Genomic DNA, 22,731 nt, shown 5'->3' with positions numbered 1-22,731 from the left:
CTTTCTTTGGTCAAATTTGCAAGAGGTTTGTCTATTCGGTTTATCCGTTTGAAGAACCAGCTTTTAGCAGCATTGATTTTCCCCCCATAGTTTTCTCATTTTCTCTTTCCTGAATCTCAGATCTGATTCTTATCTCTTTCCTTTTTCTGTTAGTTGGATTGTCTTGCTGACTCTGCTCTAGTTGCTGTAAATTTTGTGCCCGTGTATCAATCATAAGCCTCTCCTCCTTCTCTATGTGTGCATGTAATGCTATGAGACTTCCTCTGATGACTGTCTTTGCTGTGTCCCATAAGTTTTGGTATGTTGTGTTTTCATTCTTGTTGGTTTCTAGAAATTTCTAATTTCATCTCTGATCTGAGGCAGTATGCTCTCCTTTTGCAATAGTTATTCATTCTCCAATGGTTTGCCCTTGATTTCTTTATCTTCCTTTTGTTTTTTTTTTTCCAATCTTATTGGACAGTGGTCAGAGAGAGAGGTCTCTATGATATCAATGTGCTTGAATTTATGTAGATTTGACTTACGCCCGAGCAGGTGGTTTATTTTCATAAATGTACCATGTGGACTTGAATAGAATGAGAATTCTTTTTTGTTTGGGTGGAGAGCTCTGTAGATATCTATCAGGTCAAGTTGTCTAATTGTACTGTTTAGATCTTTCGTCTCCTTGTTGAGTTTCTTTCCGAGTGATGATCTTTCTCAGAGAGTGGTGTATTGAAGTCACCAACTATAATTGTTGAGGCTGTGATTTCTTTCTTCATCCTTTTCAGTGTTCGCTTGAAGTATTCTGCTGGCTGCTTGTTTAGTGAGTAAATGTTTAGAATGCTTATTGGTTCTTTATGCAATGCTCCCTTGAGCATTATATAGTGTCCATCCTTATCTCTTTTCATGGTTTGCACGTTGAGGTCAATTTTATTTGAGATTTTGATTGCAACCCCTGCTCTTTTTGATTTAGAGTTTGCCTGATAATGTCTCTATTCCTTGATTCTCAGTCTGTTTTTATCTGTAATGTTGAGATGTGTCTCCTGTAGGCAGCAGATCGACGGTTTGTGTTTTTCAAGCCAGTCTATTAGCCTCTGTCTCTTACGGCCAGAGTTCAAACCATTAATATCCAGGGCTATTACATCTATCTGTGGACCTTGTGATGTCATTTTATCTCTCTCGTGGTGTGTGTTTTCCTACCTCCCTTTCTTTTCTGTGGGTTTTGCATACATGTGTTTGTGGTTCATTCTTGCCTTCTTTCCATCGTTGAGCCAGTTCTATCTTGGGGGCTGTTTTCCCTTTGATGGGTCTCTGAGTGGTGTTGTTCTGTGTGGCGGTCTCTTGTATGTGCTTGGCGAGTGTTGTTCTTCCACCCATCCTGGGTCAGCGAGGATCTTTTGTAGTGCTGGGTTCCTTTCAGCATATTCTTTGAGGCTTTCCTTGTCCAGGAAGACTCTCACTGCTCCATCAATTTTGATAGATAATTTGGCTGGATAGAATATTCTTGGGTTTGCATTATTTTCCTGTAATTTTTGGAATATGCTGCTCCACTGTCTCCACTTCTTCATCGTGTCTGCTGACAGGTCTGAGCATATTCTTATCTGCTTGCCTTTATATGTGGTTGCCCGTTTTTCCCTCACTGCTGTCATAATTTTCTCCTTTTCTTCAAAGTTGGTGTCATTTTCCGGGGTGTATCAGAGCCCTGGGCTCTCTCTTTGGGAAGCTGGTGCTGGTGTTGCAGCTGGTTGCTTTTAGCCCACTGTCTTGTTGTGTTTCGCTGTTGTCCTACTGGGGATTCCCTCTGGACTTGGTCTGTGGTTTGTACTCCAATCACCTTCAGGTCCCCTTAGGTGTTGTTTGCAGCTGTGCACACTGAGGTCTGATACAAAGTATTTTCCCCAGTGCTTTAGGTGATGGGTTGGGGGTTGGGTGATCTGTTTCTGGCTGGGGGCATTTCCCTCAGGTAGGCAGGTGGGAGTGGAGCCCCTGACTGGTGTGCAGATACACTGCTTGGAGCCCAAATGGTGGGACAGAGTGAGCAGGGAGAAGGGCGAATGGAGTGAGCAAGCCAGAATGGCTTGTGTTACTATGCCACAGCTGCAAAGACTTCTGCCAGACTTGGGTCCTCTGCCTGGCAGGCCTGAAGCTGTGTGTGGCAGGATGGAATCTCTGAGCGCGCGCGCGCGTGCGTGCGTGCGTTTGTCCCCGCGCAAGGGTTTGCGCTTGTATGGGGTGAGGGATCAGGGTAGGGGATGCCCAGGAAGGGGGCTAACTTTAGGATCTGCAAGGACCCCTGTGATGGGCGGGCACCTCTGGACTGAGGCCTCTCAGCATGCAGCATCTCTGATTGGCGGTTCTCTCTCGGGTGCAGGGGGGAGGGTCTGGTCCGCTGGACCTCGAGGGGTGCCTCGTGGGTCCGGAATCTGTTGGGGGTGTGGGTTATGTTGGCTGGAGCACACACACAGACCCCGTACACCCTGAGGCGGGGTGAGGTTACTGACTAGTGGGTTTGCACGGAGCGCCGAGGCGGGCGCAGCCTCCGCAGTGCACCTGGCTGCCCTGTGGCGCTGGTCACAGCAGAGCGGGCTCCCTGAGCGTCGTACCAGAGACCGTGAGTGTCCACGGAGCCCTGGCGATCAGATAGTGGTCCACGTCTGGGTCAGAGAGATGTTCTGAGTGGTCTTGGCAACCGAACAGGCAGATTTGATACCCCTAATCCGCCCCCAACTCTCTCCACTCACCGATCTCCTCACAGCTCTGGGCGTGAGCTACCTATCTGGTGGCCATCTTCCTGGAGGGAGGTCCCCCTAGTGTGTGATTTCTAAGCAGAAGAAATTGCAAGCAAAAGGAGTCATTCCCAACAAATTTTCATTACATATATTTATTAGATTTTATGGTGAAACTAGTACATATGCAGACAAACTGAAATGAGAAAAGCTTGTAAGAATCAAGTCAATCTTATGAAAAATACTAAAGTTTTTCAGCCCCAGAAATGACAGTAACCTGAAATTAATTAACATGCATACAAAACCACCCAGAAGTCAATAAGAAGTAACCGAAGGAAAATATACCTAGAAGAATATGTAGCGAATAAGAAGAATTAATTGTAAATGAGGACACACAAAACTTCCAAACAGAGTTAAAATTAAGCCAAATTCAAGCCGGAAAAAAACCTTTTAATACGAGACTGAAATGCTAGCCTTGCTGTCTTTTTCCAATTTGCCAAAATGGAGCTGGGTTGACCAGAACCAAAGGTTTTGGGAGTAGGAGGTTGATTTTGGGGAGTTTAGGAAAATTCTCCTTGGGGAGATCTAGATTTTATCAATTTATTAAATTATTGAACTCTGTTCATTGGTGTTCAGAGGAATAGGATAATGAGTCATTATAAAACTAGACTGCATGAAGATGAATATGGCATCAGGATTTGAGGAAGGCTCATTAAGGACTAGTGACATACCGGTGACATAACCTTACTAAAAACATAGAAGATTTTAGTTACTTGCTGATTAAGATGGTACTCCCCAAAAGTCCTCACAATTAGACCAAAACAGAACATCATGATAACCGTAGGACAAATTGATGTTGCCAAGCATTTCATTGTACTTGAATCCACAATCAATACTCTTCAAAAGAGTAGTTACTATAATATATTGCTTGTTCAAGTAAATGTGATAGAAGACCTATTTAAAATACAAAAGAGCAAAGATGTGCAGTCTGCATTTAGGAAAAATGCAAGTTTTGGGGAAAATATTAAGATTAGGAGACAAAAAGAAGTTAAAAGGAACCAAAGCAGCACTGTAAATCATGTGTTATATTTCTCATTGACACAATCACAAAATTAACCTTTGTTTAGAGGAACGAGCAAGAACACTGCCATTGTAGAAAAATACCAATGAAACCTGTGCATTTTTATACTAAATCATGGACTGGGAAATGTCAAAATGCATTGAGCATCCCCCCAAAAAACTGTTCCCATAACTTTTAACTCCTGAGCATTGGAGAGGAGGATTGTGCTGTGCTGTTCTACCAATATCTGTTAAGACTTGGCTTATGTAGAATTATTCAAATAATCAGTTTTCTTATTCACCTTCCTTGTAGATATTCTGCCCATTATTGGAAGTCTTGTGTTGAAATCTTCAACCATTGTTTTAGAACTTTCCCTTCTTCCTCTCATTGTCAGTGTTTTCTCTGTTTATACCTGTACTTATATGAAAATTGCTAGGGATTTGTTAACATTTGTTGTGAATTGATAATTTCCTTAGTGTATGATGTTTTTTTTGCTTTTAGTAATTTTCACGTAAAAGTCTATTAAATCCCAATTACAATTAATCAGCCTTGAAAGTCTATATAATCAGTCTTATTATAGCAGCTGACCAGGGGTGTGAGGGATGATGCTGGGAGAGTGGAGGGTGAGTGGGTTGGAAAGGGGGAACCGATTACAAGGATCCACATGTGACCTCCTCCCTGGGAGATGGACGGCAGAGAAGAGGGAGCGGGGGAGGGAGACTCCGGATAGGGCAAGATATGACAAAATAACAATCTATAAATTATCAAGGGCTCATGAGGGAGGTGGTAGCGGGGAGGGAGGGGAAAAAAAAGAGGACCTGATGCAAAGGACTTAAGTGGAGAGCAAATGCTTAGAAAATGATTAGGGCAAAGAATGTACGGATGTGCTTTACACAATTGATGTATGGATTGTGATAAGGGTTGTATGAGTCCCTAATAAAATGTTAAAAAAAATAGTGGCCAAAATTGCATGAAAAATGTCCCCATAATTTCACTTTTAAAATACTACTGTCTTTAAATCTAAAGCAGAACTTATTAAAGCACAACATTTTTTTTTACATTTTATTAGGGGCTCATACAACTCTTATCACAATCCATACATATACATATACATACATCAATTGTATAAAGCACATCCGTACATTCTTTGCCCTAATCATTTTCTTTTTTTTAAATTTTTAAAAAATCTTTTTATTGGGGCTCATAAGGCTCTTATCACAATCTGTACATACATCAAATGAGCAAAGCACCCTTATACATTCGTTGCACTCGTCACTCTCATAATTCACCTTCCACTTGGGCTCCTGGAATCAGCTCGGTTTCCCTTTTTTTCCCCCCATCTCCCTCCCTCCCCGATCCCACCCCTGGTCCCTTGATAGTTTATAAATAATTATTATATCTTATCTTACACCCCCCGGCGCCTCCCCTCACCCGCCTCCCCCTTGACAATCTCCCAGAGAGGAGGTTACACATAGATCTCCGAGATCGGTTCTCCCTTTCTACATGCCCTTCCTTCCTGGTGTCGCCACTCCCACCGCTGGTGTTGAAGGGTTCGTCTGTCCTAGATTCCCTGTGCCTCCAGATCCCCACTGCACCGCTGTACATCCTCTGGTACAACCAGGTCCGCAAGGCAAGGTAGGATTGGGGTCATGATGATTGGGAGGGGAGGAAGCGTTCAGGAACTAGAGGAAGGTTTTGAGTTTCATTGTTGTCACACTGAACCCTGTGTGGCCCATCTCCTCCTCACTACCCCTCTGGAAGGGGTGTTCAGCTCTCTACAGGTGGGCATTGGGTCCGCATCATGCACTCCCCCTCTTTCACGGTGATGTGATTCTCACCACCACCCCATCTTTGATGTTGGAGACCTGGTCTCCTCTGTCCTTCATGGTCACCTATGTTGGTGTGCTGCTTCCGTGTGGGCTCGGTTGCTTCTGGGCTAGATGGCCACTTGTTTGCTTTCAAGCCTTTAAGTCCCCAGACGCTATATCTCTCAGTAGCCGGGCACCATCCGCCTTCTTCACCACACTTGCTTATGCACACTTTCGTCTTCAGCCATTATGTGAGGAAGGTGATCACACAATGATTGTTTTTGTTCCTTTGTATCTGCTACATGGTCCATTCAACACTTTGTGTTCGCTTAGGCCGTGTGCTTCTTCTCTGTGGGCTTTGTTGCTTCTGAGCTAGATGGCCGCTTATTTGCCTTCAAGCCTTTAAGACCCCAGACGCTATATCTTTTTTTGATAGCCGGGCACCATCAGCTTTCTTCACCACATTTGCTTACACACACGGCTGTCTTCAGTGATCATGTCGGGAAGATGGGTATCCTGCAATGATGCCATGGACAAAGATCTTTTTCACAGTTAAATGGGCACTTGGTCTTTGAGAGTCTTCTCGTGAGACAGCCCTCTCTTTGGTTCCTCAACTCTTCCATTGACATTGTGTGCCTTTGCACTCATGGCTGCATTCACCTCTTCCACAGTAGAATAAGTGACTACACCTTGAAGTGCTTGGTCTTGATATTTTTCATTACCACACAATCTGTGAACCTACCCCATTGCTCAAAATGTCGCTGCCAACTCACTCTTGCCTGTTGTTTAAAAGCTGAAACCTTTGATAAAGATTTTCTGCAGGGGTTCCGACTCTTTAAGAGACTCTGACTTACACAGGATGGCAGGGAGGGGTTTGGAGGGGGCACACAGAGGAACACTCTTAAGGAGCTTCCTCTGCAGCTTCCACAGGTAGAAAACCACAGTTATTTCTTATCTCAGGTTTTCTTGAGTATATTTAAAATATATGGTCTTCTTTGAATTTTTCTACTTGGAATTTGTTGAGCTTTTTGAATGTGTAAACTTATGTTTTTTTTGTCAGGTTTGAGAAGTTTTCTTCCATTCATTAAAAAAAACCAAAAAACCTTTAACTAGGTGAAAATTTACAGAACAGATCATTAATCCTACACTCAACAATTCATACACATTTTTTTAGACCTCTCATCCATCGCAGCCCTTTAGTGTAGCACCATTTATATTTTTGTTTTCTTGATCCATTATTAGTACTTTTCGAAGTCCCTGGCATTGTGTTTGGGTGTTTACATTTTTTTAAAATGGATGATTTTTCTACCACAGGGTTGGATTTTAGTTCCTGCCCGCATGCATGATAGCCATAGTCTATTTTCATCCCATCTATGTTTGGTCCGTTATCCTGGTTTCTCTTATGCTTTTGAATATTCTCCCATGTTTTCTTCCACCCAAGACTTTCTAATGTGATATTCTTAAAAGTAGTTGCCATTATTATTTTATATACTTTCTGATTCTCATTTTTTTACTTCTAGACCAACCATAACATGTTTTTTATTGGGTGACTTCTCATAGGTCTTGTAAGCTCTATTAAATTTTTAATCCTTCTATAAATAATTTCCCCCAGATTTTTCTATAGATTTATTAGGAAAAGAGAAAACTATTCAATAGGGGTTCACTCTTGTCCTATTTATGTTGAGACTAAATATACCCAAGAAAGCTTAAAAGTCAGTGACTTCATGCCTTTATGATTCCCCATTTTAGAAAACCAGTTTATAAATTTCCATCAGTCAGTACTCTGAGGGAACAATCATGTTCTTTGATGTAAAGAATCTTCATAAAACTTGAAAATTTGAGGATCTGGATTCATAATAGAAATCCAGCCTAGATTAGGGAATTGCCAAGGCTGCTGTGCTACATTTGATTTAAGATTTGGTTAGCCCAGCGCTTGTCATACAATATAGATTAACTTATACTGTTTGGAAGCTTGGGAGTACACTCACACCTTCTTGCACTTCTAATTGTCTGGCCCTGTACTTACTCTTTTTCTCCAAAGTTCCCTTGGCGAGGTTGTGTCTTAAGACTCAGAAGAACTCTTTGAACTTCAGATCTCTAACTTCACTGTCATCTTTCAGATCAGATGAACAGGTTCCAAAGAAACATCCAAATTCAGCCTAAGTCTTTGCTGCATCATTCCACTTCCCTTTAAGAGTGGACCCATACAAAATGAGTGTGTTAGTCCAATTGCCTGTTCTTTTTAACTCGCAGCCTTAGAAGCGGTTTGCGTTTATAGGCATAGCACATTTCCTGCCAAGATTCAGCTAAAGACAAATTGCTTGCTCAAAATTAGGGAACTAAAAACTTTTTCCTCTGGTATTTCCTAGGAGAGGAAAGGGGTGAAAGGGACACGATGGGTTGGATGATAGGTAGGTGCTAACTTGAGGGAAGGGAAAAATAATGTCCTTTAAGAGGGTTATGGGCAAAAGCAGTGAGGCAAATGGGGAATAGGACAAGGCATTGGGTGTTTGATAGGGGTTTGATAAGTTGTTTAGTTGCTGAATGCAAAAATGATGTTCTTGTATATAAACCTCCACCTAATTAATGGTAGAAAGGTTTTTAAACAGAAAATGTAAACCTTAGAATTTCTAGAGATGAAAACACGCTACTAAGTACACGATATTTTAATTATTATGAGAGTAGATATTTATTGTAGCACTTTAGGAAAATATAGAAAACAAATAAGATAAATGTTTTCTATAATCTGGTAATATTGTAACTTCTGGATGTATATATGTTCATAAATGTAGTTCAGGTAGGGGAAGCTTCTGAATGTTTCCTTTGAACGAAATTGTGAATCCTGTGCATTGTACTGATTTCTCTTGGCATTTTTAATAAAATATTTTTCCAGTCCCCCCTTCCAGAAAAAGAAAAATAATTACCATATACACTCGTGTATAAGGGGGTTTGGCTTATACACGGCTCAGTGGTACCCCAGCGAGGTGTAACATCTTTCTGGGACCCCTGAGGTAACTGGATGAGCGCCCATTTTCTCGCGGGTGATTGCCATTTCTCCACTGTTCATTCAAAGCCCCACTGACACTGCAGGGCTTTGAATGTTTGTTTACTCAAATCTAACTAATCAGAGCTGTCCTACTATGTGTATCTTTGAATAAGCCTTTTAAAGCCGTGTACAAAGGATGTGGCATGAGTGGATGTCATCTGGTCAAGCCCAACTAACAAAAGGAGGAAATCTCATGAAGCCTGACATAGAGTTAATAGCAAAGTGGGTTCAAGATGGGTGGGAAGACATTCCAGAAGACATGGTGCGACGTGCCTTCCAGAAATGTAGTATTACAAATGCTATGGGTGGCAGTGAAGACTGCGCTTTGTATGAAAATGACAGCAGTGATGGTAATGACGGCGATCTCAATGAGGACAGTGTCTATGATGACCTCACACCAGCTGAAACTTTGTATTGGGATATGGATGATGATGAGAATCAAATTTTGAAGGATTTTAACTCTTTACATTTTAGCTTGGTTGCTGATTGAGCTCAGGGAATCATTGTTGATACCTTATTGTTTTTGTTGAACCTATTTCCCACTTAGGACTGTGCTGGTTTACTAATGTTAAATGACTTGTTGTCCTTTTATTTATGTTTTTTATTAAAAATAAGTATTTAAATACATTACCCCACTGATGTCTCAATTTTTAGCAATTTTATTTTAATTTGCTTTGATTATTGAAACTCACCAATAGCTTCTGCATTTTCCACCCTAGGCTTATACTGAGTCAATCCGTTTTACTGGTTTCCCAGGTAATAATTAGGAACCTCGGCTTATACTGGGATTAACTTATATTTGAGTATATAGGTAGGTCTAATCTGTGATATGTTCTGAAATATTTAAGACTTAAATCTTTAAAAATCTTAGTAACTTCTGAGATAATTTGTTCTAAGATGAGATGTCTTATAGCAGAGAGCTTACTTATTAGAGGCATATGTTGAAACCAACTATTGTATAAAATTAGCAATCCATCAGAAAAATGTGGTGTATTTCTATATGCCAATGAATTCACTCAGAATTTTGACATAATTCAAATGATAATTAAAATTTTGTTAAATGGTTACAAAAAACTAACAACCTTTTGCATTACTTAAGTCTTTCCCAGGCATGCTCTGGTACAACACAAACTTCTGTCAGATGTGACTATCCAAACTGTCCAAACATCATGCACAACACCTGGGTGGCAGCAGTGCACTGCACACCTCCCACTGTGGCCTGGCTGGTGTACGATGTTTGGAGCATCTTAAGGAGTATGAGTAGGATCGGGAGTAGCAGGAGGAGGGAATAGGAATCAGCGTGAGTGCCTGGCTGGGATGAGGTCAGCTGAAGTTGTGCAGCCAGCCTGAACATCTCGTTGGTGCACACTCAGGTATCGTTGATGTTCTTTAGTAGGAACATCTGGTGATAGCCCATGACACGGGATCTTCATTGGCCTTCAGCTGGCCCACAGCCTTGCTGAGGATGCAGCTATCTGGCGTGGGCTTATGGTCCTGTGACATCATGCTGTGCTGGATTTTCTGGAACAGAAAGCTACACAACTTCTCCACAGTGGCAGCTTTCCCCTGGAACTGCTGTCCTTCCCACACAAGGCATGAGGCGTCAATATAAATTGCACACGATTGGGTTCTGTCATCAAATAACTGGTAGTAATGCTGAATGAAGCTGGACCCAATCTGTTACCAAATCGGCCTGTCTCCAATTCTGGGGCAACCCATCATTAAGATTTACTAAGTCATTTTCCTTTAAGGACATGTTTCTGTTATAAAAATTAGCACAATTTCATTTATGGTGAATATCTTATTTCATTGAAATATTTTGCTGTATTGTGGGGAAATGCAAATCTTTTTCACAGTTTCTATCAATATGAAATAAAATTTAATTTTCTCTCCCACACACAAGAGGTTAATCTGTTAGTAATTCTGGGTGAGTCTTCACAGCTTCTCAAGTACAAACATTCTTTTTAAAAAAATGATTTTATTAGGGGCTCATACAACTCTTTTTACAATCTGTACACACATCATTTGTGTCCAGCACATTCGTACATAGGTTGCCATCATCATTCTCAAAACACCTGCTTTCTACTTGAGTCCTTAGTATCAGCTCATTTGTCCCCTCAGTCCCCACTAACCCCTCACCCTGAATCCTTGATAATTTATAAATAATTACTATTTTATCATATTTTACACCATCCAATGTATTCCTCACCCAGTTCTCCACCTCCTCCAGGGAGGAGGTTACAAGTAGACTTTGTCATCTGTTTCCCCTTTCTCCTTCACCCTCCCTCCACCTTCTCATTATCGCCACTGTTCTTGAGGGGCTCATCTGTCCTGGATTCCCTGTATTTCTAGTTCCTATCCATGCCAGTGTACATCTTCTGGTCCAGCTGGTTATGTAAAGTAGAATTGGGATCATGATAGTGGGCGGGGGAAGAGAAAGCATTCAAGAACGAGAGGAAAATTGTATGTTTCATCATTGCTGCACTGTACTCTGACTGGTTCGTCACCTCCCAATAAACCCTTCTGCAAGTGGATGTCTAATTTCCCCCAGATGGGCCCTGGGTTCCCACTCTGCACTCGCCCTCAATCACAATGCTATGTTTTTGTTTTTTTTTTTTGTCTTTGATGCCTGATACGTGATCCCTTCAATGCCTTGTCATCTCACAAGCTGGTGTGCATTTTCCATGTGGGCTTTGTTGTTTTTCAGTTAGATGGCCCCTTGTTTATCTTCCAGCCTATGGGGCCCCAGATTCTATATATTTTGACAACTGGGTGCCATCAGCTTTCTTCACTGCATTTGCCCATGCACCCACTTTGTCTTTAGGGTTCATGTCAGGGTTGTGCTTCTTCCATGTGGGCTTTGTTGTTTCTTAGTGAGATGGCCACCTGATTGTCTTCAAGCTGTTAAGACCCCTGATGCTGTATCATTTGATAGATGGGCACCATCAGCTTTGTTCGCAACTTTTGTTTTTGTATCCACTTTGTCCTCAGTGATCTAGTTGGGATAGGCCGGTGTGCTTCTTCTAAGTGGGTTTTGTTGTCTCAGCTAGATGGTTGCTTGTTTATCTTCAGGTCTTTTAAGACTTCAGGTGGTATATCATTCATTAGCTGGGCACTATCAGCTTTCTTTACTACATTTCTTTGTGCACCCATTGTCATCAGCGATTGTGCGAGGCAGGTGAGTATCTCAGACTGCCGAATTGTTAGAACAAAGTGTTCTTGTGATGAGGAAGTACTTGAGCAGGAGCCCACTGTCCATATGTTAAAACTTTACCTTTAAATATATGTACATAGATCTGTTCCCCTGTCATATATAAATATATTTACATCTTTATATGTCTGTATTTAAACCTCTATGACTACTCTTTGCCTCCTAGTTCTTTCCTCTGTTTCTTTGTAGTTTCCTCTTGTCCCACTATCGTGTTCTGCCTTCATTAGGGTTTTAGGAATTCCTCTCGATTACATTGCCCTTGATCCAGCCCTGCCAGACCTCCCACACCCTCCTTGAGACTGATTTTGGATCACTTGTTATTCCCTTGTCCATGGGCTTGTTAACACCCACTTCCTTTCCCCCGCTCCCCTACACCCATGACCCCCTGGAACTGTCATCCCGATGTTCTTTCTTCTGGCTTGTTTATTCCGTCTATCGATTCCAAGTAGACATGCTATGAAGTACAAACATTCTAATGCTTAAGGTTGTGTGTGTGGCTCAGCTTCAATGTTTTAGGCCCTTTATTTACCTGACTTCAAACAAAAAGCCATTTTTTGTGGGAAATTGTTAACTCTGTTTTTAGAAAACATAAGTATAGGCTTAAATTTTATTGGCACTATCCCATATTTCAATATTCATTCATCTTAAGAGTTTTACACTCACAGTCACATCAGTTTTAAGACATTTTATTCTTCTTTGGACATAGTGTAGTTATTTTGTTTTAATTGTTGCAAAAATTACTCAATAAAACCTTCTCTTCCTCAATAACTTCTATATGTATAACTCAGTGCCATTGATTATATTTTTTGTGCTGTGCATCCATTTTTATATCCTTTTCCAAATTATCCTTTCACCATTAACTTAAACTCAATTTACCCTAAGCAAAAAATTCTTCATCCTTTATCCATGGTAACCTTTAGTCAAATTTGGTTTCTTTCTTTTTTAGTAGTTTTCTTGATATTAATTTTACATACCATACACTTCCAAACTTAAATAATTTTAAAATCAGTTCTAGTGATCTGCCTGCTTCCACTTTTATTATCTGCTACCCAATTCTCCAACTTCATCACTGATAAATCATTGCATCAGTTATTGTCTCTATGTATCATTCCTTCTGTGCTTCATAAACTGTGGAACCTGACAGAAACAATTAAAAACAAGACAAAATAAAACAGAAGGAAGGAAAATACAAGTAAAATAAAAATAAAAGGTAAGAAAGAAAAGACCACTAGCCATATTAAGTAAGCCAGTGAGGCAGTTTCTGTTGTGGGAAAAGTGAGAAATATTTAAGCCTTGAACAAATTCAGGTTCGGCCAAGAGACAGTTCAACTGCTTAAGTATCATATTATACCTTAGTTCCATCCACCGTAATCAAGTTTAAAGTAATCTCAGTCTAATTGTAAAGCTGTACCATTTCCTTGCCCATAGCCAGAGGGGATCTGGTAGAGGTGTAATCTGACAGGATATACACTGGAGATGGATTTTGGTTTTCCACTGCCCTCCATAGCCTTGTACAAATTGGGTGTTCACAGTTTAAACTCTGATAACAGTCCCATCGTCTTATTTAGATTTTATCATCTTTGGATCGCACTACTGACACCCCAATTAGAGGTGTTAAAAAAAACTGTTTGAATTCAAGCTTTTAAGACCCCAGACATTATTCCAGTTGGCAGTTGGGCACCATGTGCTTTCTTCCACTTTGCTGTAGCACCCTTATCTTCAGTGATCGCGTCATGAAGGGGAGTATTGAGCAGGACCATGTTATCTGAACTATTCTTAGACTGTGGTCAGAATTAAGTAGCTCAGTGTCCACCTGCTTGTCCATGGCTAGTTCATACCCTTTTAAAAAACACTCAACATCACTATTTTTTTTGTACCCAAGGCTATTCCATGCATATGCCTCTCACTTTGGTGTACCCTCTGAGAACTATTTAATTCCAGGAACCTGGCTTGGGAGCTCTTTTACCGCTATTTTACAAGAGCACCCTCATTTGGGACAATCAGATTTGTTGCTTTACTAGTCTTCTTAACATATCCCTCACTGTGAATACTGGCATTGGCTAATTTAACTGTGTGCTCTCTGAGGAAGCTTAACAATAGGCCTTTGCCTGAAGTTGTCAGCTGTTATTCTTTGTGTTTTTTTTTTCAAGAAAGAAGAGCATGTAGTTCGTTCAAAGACTGTTTGTTGGCCTTTAGGAATGTTTTCCAGTCCAGTCTGTTGGGGCACCACGCCCTGGCCCCAAAGTCCACTTTCAGCATTCCCTGGGGACCTTGCCACTCCATTCCCTTGCTGTTCCGCTGCACTCCCCCAGTGCTTTGCCTCGGTGTGGTGGGATCAGGTCAGGTGCAATTCCCACACTGTGTCTCCGGTGCTGTCCCCTGTATCGCCCTTAGTCACTGAGGGGCATCATGTCTCATAGTGGGGCCAGCCATGTTGTTCTCTCTGTGGACTGGCTGCTCTAATCAGGAACATCATCCTCACGACCTGGTGGGCCAGGCTGTGTTCCACTCTCTCCTCCTGCCCTTCATCTGCTCCCGTGTGCTCTGATCAGATATGTGCCTCTCATGGAGCTGCAGAGTCAATGTCATCCTTTGAAACAAATTCTTCTTGGGGGAGAGCTGTTATTCTTTGAACACCTCTGTTTCCATTGCCAATCATTGTTGCCTAGGATGGATGCACTGAATTGGGTAGGTAGTAGAATATGGAACAGTTAAGAATAACTGACTTCCTATTATTCCTACCATTCCTAGCTCAAGTTTTTTTTTAAATTCACCATTTGTTTAAACTCTTCAGTATCTAGAAATCTGAGATAATTGCTTTCATCTATTACTTGTAATACATACTAAAAGTAAACTCTTCCGTATTCATTTGTAATATCTTTATGTTCATTTCATTTTTAGCTTTAGAGAAGTTCATTTCAACTTCTCTCACTGTGTCTTCCAGCTGCATTTACTTTTCTATGTTAAAGAACAACTTTCAGAGTCTCTTCTAGTACACATTTCTCCATATCACAGGCTGTCAATGAGTCTTCTTCAATCCGTTTGTCACATTTTTCTTCATGTAATCTGGCTTCTCTTCATTATGTATTCAGCAAACAATTTGAATTAACTATGCTGAAATGTTAGAACCGTGATGGATACTACTTAGTATCCCCGTGTTCTGTTGAAACAACTGCTTATTAGTCTATGTATAAGTTCCACAGAAGCACAATAAATTGTTCTAAAATTTCCATTATTTGCAGTGCTGTCCATAGATTGTTGTGTTCCATGCTGTGGAATACCTTTTAATTGTCTATAAAATAATGAATAAACTTCTTTTTAGTGTTCTCTGTTTTCAGACAAGAGATATCTGATGTCAGCAGTAGTAACCCTTGGTCCACCACCTCTTCTGAATTCAGCATGACTTTTTGGCAGACAACTGCTCACGTACAGCTCTAACTGTTGTTAAACTCTGTTTAACATAATTTTAATTGAATTTATTACTAGTGTTAGTTTTCCATAAGTTTAAATTCTGTTTGGTTACCTTTATTTGAGATGGACACATATCTACATCTTTGAGAGTTTTTTGTCAGTTAAGACCAACATAGGCATGTTAGTGCTTTCTGTGCTTCTTAAGTTTGCTAAACTTCAGTTGCTATTTCATCAGTTCCTGGATCTTGGTGGTTTTTTTAAATTTAATTTAATTTAATTTTATTTTTTTAACAATTTATTGGGGCTGATACAATTCTTTTTACAGTTCATACATATACATACATCAATTGTATAAAGCACATCTGTACAGTCTTTGTCCTAATCATTTTTTTTCTCTTTTCTTCTTTTACATTTTGTTAGGGACTCAAACAACTCTTACCACAATCCATACATACACATACATCAATTGTATAAAGCACATCCATACATTCCCTGCCCCAATCATTCTCAAGGGATTTGCTCTCCACTTAAGCTCCTTGCATCAGGTCCTCTTTCCCCCCCCCTCCCCTTTCCCCCCTCCCTCATATGTCCTTGGTAATTTATACCTCGTTATTTTGTCATATCTTGCCCTACCCGGGGTCTCCCTTCCCCCCTTCTCTGCTGTCCCTCTCCCAGGGAAGAGGTCACATGTGGATCCTTGTAATCAGTTCCCCCTTTCCAACCCACTCACCCTCCACTCTCCCAGCATCGTCCCTCACACCCTTGGTCCTGAAGGTATCATCCACCCTGGATTCCCTGTACCTCCAACCCTCATATGTACCAGTGTGCAGCCTCTGTCCTATCCAGCCCTGCAAGGTAGAATTCGGATCATGGTAGTTGGGGGGAGGAAGCATCCAGGATCTGGGGGAAAGCTGTGTTCTTCATCGATACTACCTCACACCCTAATTAACCCATCTCCTCTCCTAAGCCCCTCTATGAGGGGATCTCCATTGGCCGACACTTGGGCCTTGGGTCTCCACTCTGCACTTCCCCCTTCATTTAATATAATATATATATACACATACATATATACATATACACATATATACACATACATGCACCCACTTATATCTTTTTTTTTTGCATGATGCCTTATATCTGGTCCCTTGGGCACCTCGTGATCGCACTGGCCGGTGTGCTTCTTCCATGTGGGCTTATTTGCTTCTGAGCTAGATGGCCGCTTGTTCACCTTCAAGCCTTTAAGACCCCAGACACTATCTCTTTTGATAGCCGGGCACCATCAGGTTTCTTCACCACATTTGCTTGTGCACCCATTTGTCTTCAGCGATCCTATCATGGAGGTGTGCAGTCAATGATATGATTTTTTGTTCTTTGATGCCTGGTAACTGATCCCTTTGGGACCACTCGATCACACAGGCTGGTGTGTTCTTCCATGTAGACTTTGTTGCTTCTGAGCTAGATGGCCGCTTGTTTATCTTCAAGCCTTTAAGACCCCAGTCACTATCTCTTTTGATAGCCGGGCACCATCAGCTTTCTTCACCACATTTACTTGTTCACCCATTTTGGCTCCAGCTGTTGTGTCGGGAGAGTGAGCATCATGGAGTTCCAATTTATTAAAAGAAGGTATTCATGCATAGAGGGAGTGTTTGAGTAGAGGCCCAAGGTCCTTCCGCCACCTTAATACTTGACCTATAAATATAGACACAAAGATCTATTTCCCCAACCTCCTATATATATTTGCATGTACATGTCTTTGTCTAGACCTCCATGAATGCCCTTTGACTCCTAGCTCTTTCCTCCATCTCCCTTGACCTTCCTCCTGCCCTACTACGATGCTTCATCGCCACCTGAGCTAGAGTATACCTCTTCTCTAAGCAAACTTACCCTTGATCATTTCCCACCAGGCCTGCCACTCCCCCTTCTCTACCATTTGGGGTCCCATGTTTTTCCCTTGTCCCTGGGTTTGTTAACACCACTTCCTTACCCCCACTACCCCCCCCACCCCAAGTCCCCCCGGAACTGTCGGTCCCATTGTTTTTCATCCAGATAGTTCATCCAGCCTGTCCTATTCAGACAGACCTGTGGAGTCACTAACATGGCACGAAAACTAGACAGAGGAACACAAAGCAACAGTATACAACCAGATAACAAAACAACCAAAACAAACCACTGAAAAGGAACAGAACAAAACAGTTCACAAGAGAAAAGCTTGTAGTTAGTTCAGGGATCTTTGCTGGCCCTTAGGAGCGTTTTCCAGTCCAGGCTGTTGGGGCACCACCCCCTGGCCCGAGAGTCCACTTTCAGCATTCCCTGGGTACCTTGCCACTCCATTCCCTTGCTGTTCCGCTGCACTCCCCCAGTGCTTTGCCTCGGTGTGGTGGGATCAGGTCAGGTGCAATTCCCACACTGTGTCTCCGTTGCTGTCCCCTGTATCGCCCTTAGTCACTGAGGGGCATCATGTCTCATAGTAGGGCCAGCCATGTTGTTCTCTCTGTGGACTGGTGCTCTACTCAGGAACATCATCATCAGGGCCTGGTGGGCCAGGCTGTCGTCCACTCTCTCCTCCTGCCCCTTCATCTGCTCCCGTGTGCTCTGATCAAATATGTCCATCTCCCATAGCTGCAGAGTCAATGTCGTCCTTTGGAACAAATTCTTTTCGGGGGAGGGGCAGGAATCCACTTAATTTATGGTGCTGGGCCAGCCTCCCAGACCTCTCCACCGGTTCCCTACTCCACGCCGGGATATTGCATTCACACCTTGCGACACTGTGTTGAAGTCTGGTCCCACTTTCCCTGTGGGGATATAAACCATACCCCCCCTTGGGTGGATTAATGCCCCATTTCTGTCATGCTGATTGTACTTACCTCAGGGGACTCATGTTGTACCTGTCCCTTTGGGTCTGGCTTACCTCGCTTAACATAATTCCTTCCAGCTCTTCCCATGAAATAACGTGTTTCATGTGCTCATCGGTGCTTTTTAGTGCTGCATAATACTCCATTGTGTGTATGTGCCAAAGTTTGCTAATCCACTAGTCTATCGATGGAAACTTAGGCTGTTTCCAAGTCTTTGCTATTATGAATTGTGCCGCAATAAACATTGGAGCGCATATGACTGGTCGTGTTTTATTTGTTGCTTCAACCGGGTATATGCCCAGTAGAGGGATGGCTGGGTCGTAAGGTAGATCAATTTCCATTTTCTTTAGGTATCGCCAGATTGCTTTCCACAGTGTCTGTACAAATCTGCACGACCACCAGCAGTGGAGGAGGGTTCCTACTTCACCACAGCCCCTCCAACACTTGTTGCTCTCTGATTTACTGATCTGGGCTAGCCTCAGGGGTGTTAGGTGGTATCTCATTGTTGTTTTGATTTGCATTTCTCTTATGGCAAGGGACTTCGAGCACTTTCTCATATATTTATTGGCCATATTGATCTCCTCTCTAGTGAAAGTTCTCATTTCTTTTGCCCACTTCCTTAGGGGGTTAACTGTTTTCCTCTTTTTGCAGGTCATGATGGTGTTGTAGATTTCAGTAATGAGCCCTTTGTCTGACGTGTCATTACTAAAAATCTTCTCCCAGTCTGTGGGTTGCCTTGTCACCCTCTTGGCAAAGTCTTTCGAGGTGCACAGGTGTTTTATTCTTATTAGATCCCATTTGTCGATTTCCAGATCACCTGCGTGTGTCCCCTTCCCTGTTGCAGTGAGCCTATGTGCTCCCTGGGCCAGTGCTCTGAGATTAGTCCCGATTCCCTCCTTAATGGTCCTGATGGTTTGGGGTTTGACTTCAAGATCTGTGATCCATCTTGAGTGTATTCTTGTGCATGGGGTGAGGTAGACGTCTTGTTTCAACTTTCTACATGTGGATATCCATTGTTTCCAGCACCACTTATTAAAGAGGGCATCTGCTTCCCACTTGACGTTTTTGGGACCCTTGTCGAAGATCAGTTGTCTATATGCTGATGATTTTACTCCTGGGCTTTCTATTCTTTTCCACTGGTCTGAGTGTCTATCATTGTGCCAGTACCATGCTGTTTTGACCACTGTAGCTGTGTAGTAGGCATTAAAATCAGGTAGGGCGAGTCCTCCAATTGTGTCCTTCTTCTTGAGGAGTTCTCTGCTAATTCTGGGTTTCTTCCCTCTCCATATGAAGTTGGTGGTCAGTTTTTCCAATTCTTTGAAGAAGGTTGATGGTAATTGGATTGGTATAGCATTGAACTTGTAGAGTGCTTTAGGAAGAACTGTCATCTTTACTATGTTCAGCCTACCTAACCATGAGCAGGGGAGCTTCATCCATTTGTGAAGGTCACTTTTAGTTTCCTGTAATAGGGTTTTATAATTATGCTTATAAAGGTCTTTAATATTTTTTGTTAAGTATATTCCTAGGTATTTCAGTTTGTTCTTGGCTACTGTGAAGGGTACTTCCCTCTTAATAGCCTCTTCCATGGCCCTGTCCGATGTGTATAGAAACCCTACTGACTTCTGTTTATTGATCTTGTATCCTGCTACTCTTCCGTATTCCTCTATTGCTGTAAGTATTCCAACTGTGGAGTTTTGGGGGTCTTCAATGTATAGGATCATGTCATCTGCAAATAACGATAGTTTCACCTCCTTCTCTCCCAACTGGATCCCTTTGATGTCCTTCCGCTGTCTTATGTTGTTAGCCAGAACCTCCAAAACGATATTGAATAGAAGAGGGGACAGGGGGCATCCTTGTCTTGTACCCTTTTTCAGTGGTATTGTTCTTGTCTTTTCTCCATTGACTATGATGTTGGCTGTTGGTCTTTCTTAGATAGCTTGTATGAGCTTGAGGAACTTACCTTCCAATCCTATCTTCATGAGTGTTTTGATTAGGAATGGATGCTGGATGTTGTCAAATGCTTTTTGTGCATCTATGGATATTATCATATGGTTTTTATCCTTTTTCTTCTCGATGTGGTGTACGATATTGATGGATTTTCGGATGTTAAACCGTCCCTGCATCGCTGGGATGAATCCTACTTGGTCGTGGTGAATGATATGTTTGATGTTCCTTTGTATGCTATTGGCCAATATTTTGTTAAGGATTTTTGCATCTATGTTCATTAGAGATATTGGTCTATAATTCTCTACACCTGTGGGGTCTTTTCCCTGTTTGGGTATCAAAGTAATGCTGGCTTCGTAAAATGAGTTTGGGAGCTTGCCGTTCTTTTCTATGTTCTGGAATACTTTGTGGAGGATCGGTGTCAGCTCTTCCCTGAATGTTTGGTAAAATTCTGCTGTGTAGCCATCTGGCCCTGGGGCCTTTTTCCTTGGTAGGTTTTTGATGACACTCTCTATTTCTTCCTTCGCTATGGGTTTGTTGAGGTTCTTGATCTCTGTCTCAGATAATCTAGGGATAGATTGTTTTTCTAAATATTTATCCATGTCTTCCAGGTTTCTGAATTCATTAGAATACAAACCTTCATAGTACTTTGTGATTATCCTTTTTATCTCATTGGGGTCTGTTGTTATTGCCCCCGATTCATCCCTCATCCTGGCTATTGATGATTATTCCTTTCTATCTTTGGTAAGCTTTGCCAGGGGAGTGTCAATTTTATTAATTCGTTCATAAAACCAGCTTCTAGTTGCGTTAATCCTTTGCATTGTTCTTTTGTCTTCCCACTGGTTTAACTCCGCCCTGATTTTTATTATTTCTTTTCTCTTGCTATTGGAGGGGTAGTTCTGTTGACTCTGTTCTAGTTGTTGGAGGTTTTGTGTTAACATATCTGTCATACGCCTTTCTTCTTTTTTCATGTATGCATTCAGTGATATCAAGCTACCTCTGATAACTGCCTTTGCAGTGTCCCACAAGTTTTGATATGTTGTATGCTCACTCTCATTAGTTTCTAGAAATTTCCTGATATCCTCTCTGATCTGGACCTTAACCCATTCATGTCGCAGGAGATCGTTGTTTATTCTCCAATTGGTGGCCCTTGCTTTTCTGGGTGCCCTCCTATTAATCTCCAGCTTTATGGCATGGTGGTCTGAGAAAGACGTCTGGATAATATCTATGTGTTTGAATTTACTCAGGCTGGCCTTGTGCCCCAGCATGTGATCTATTCTTGAGAAAGATCCGTGTGGATTGGAGAAGAATGTGAAACCTTTGGTTCTTGGATGAAAGGCTCTATAGATGTCTATCAGGCCCTGTTGCCTAATTACATTGTTTAGCTCTCTGGCCTCTTTGCTGAGCTTCTTTCCCTGTGACCTGTCTTTCTCTGATAGTGGAGTGTTGAAGTCCCCCACTATTATTGTTGTTTCCGTGATTTCTTCTGTCATTTTTTTAATAGTTTGTTTGACTAAGTTTGCCGCACCATTATTAGGTGCGTAAATATTCAGTATGCTTATTGCTTCCTGGTTTACTGAGCCTTTGAGCATTATGTAATGTTCCTCTTTGTCTCTTTTTATGTTTTGGATCTTGAGATCCATTTTGTCGGAGATTAAGATAGCCACTCCTGCCTTCTTGGAGTTACCATTTGCTTGGTAAACTTTCTGCCAGCCCTTTATTCTCAGCATATGCTTGTCTGCTTGCTTAAGGTGTGTCTCTTGCAGGCAGCAGATTGATGGGTTATGTTTTCTAATCCAATCCTCCAGCCTCTTTCTTTTAACATATGAATTGAGCCCATTTGTATTCAAAGTGATTATTACAATCTCTGGCTTCATGGTTGCCATATTCTGGTTTGTGTTTTGGGTCTTTGCCTATCTTCCTTCATATCAGTGTACTGCGTTTGAGTGGAGGGTTTCTATCCTGTCCTCTTTTCCATCTGAGACCGTGTTGCCTGGTACGTGTTGCTGGCATGTTGGCTTATAGATGGAGATGGGCTATATGGTGGTCTCCTGGTGGTTCTAGTTGGAGCTTGATCTTCTGGCCATAGTGAGTCAGCCAGTACGTTCTGCACGGTCGGGTGACTTGCAGTATATTTTTTGAGTTCTTCCTTGTCCTGGAAGACCCTTATCTTACCCTCTATCTTAATGGATAACTTGGCAGGGTATAGGATTCTGGGGGAGGCATTTTTATCGTTCAGTTTTTGGAAGATGTTGCTGCATTCTCTCCTCCTCTTCATGGTTTCTGCTGATAAGTCTGAGCATATTCTTACCTGCGCTCCTTTGTATGTGACTGTCTTCCTTTCTCTTGATGCTCGTAGAATTTTCTCTTTTTCCTCTAAGTTGGATAATTTTACAATTATATGTCTTGGCGTGTTCTTCTTGGTGTTTAGCTTAGCCGGCGTCCTCTCTGCTTCCTGTATGAGAGTCGGATTCTCCTTTGTTAGGTTGGGGAAATTTTCTTCCAGGAATTCCTTTGCTATCTTGGCGGTCGATTTGTGTGTTATGTTGTGTTCCGGTAGACTGATTATTCGAATATTATTCCTCTTCATAGCATCTGTCATTGATCTCAGGCTGTCTTCTGTTTCTTTAATTTTCCTATCTGATTGTTTTTCTCGCTTGCTTCATTTGGTTTGAGCGTCCTCGAGTTCACTGATAC

The 22,731-nt window shown here is 41.8% G+C and overlaps 1 protein-coding gene and 1 pseudogene across 1 annotated transcript in view; one reads left to right on the top strand and one right to left on the bottom strand.

Annotated features, from left to right (window-relative positions):
* LOC142435629 (cullin-4B-like) overlaps positions 1 to 22,731 on the top strand; it is a 170,884-nt gene that overhangs the window by 14,694 nt on the left and 133,459 nt on the right. The window lies entirely within an intron of this gene.
* On the bottom strand, positions 9,764 to 10,335 carry LOC142435612 (nuclear transport factor 2 pseudogene; annotated as a pseudogene).

This window comes from Tenrec ecaudatus, chromosome Y (assembly GCF_050624435.1).
Source record: "Tenrec ecaudatus isolate mTenEca1 chromosome Y, mTenEca1.hap1, whole genome shotgun sequence".
NCBI lineage: Eukaryota > Metazoa > Chordata > Mammalia > Afrosoricida > Tenrecidae > Tenrec > Tenrec ecaudatus.
This window is presented reverse-complemented; position numbering and strand designations above follow the sequence as displayed.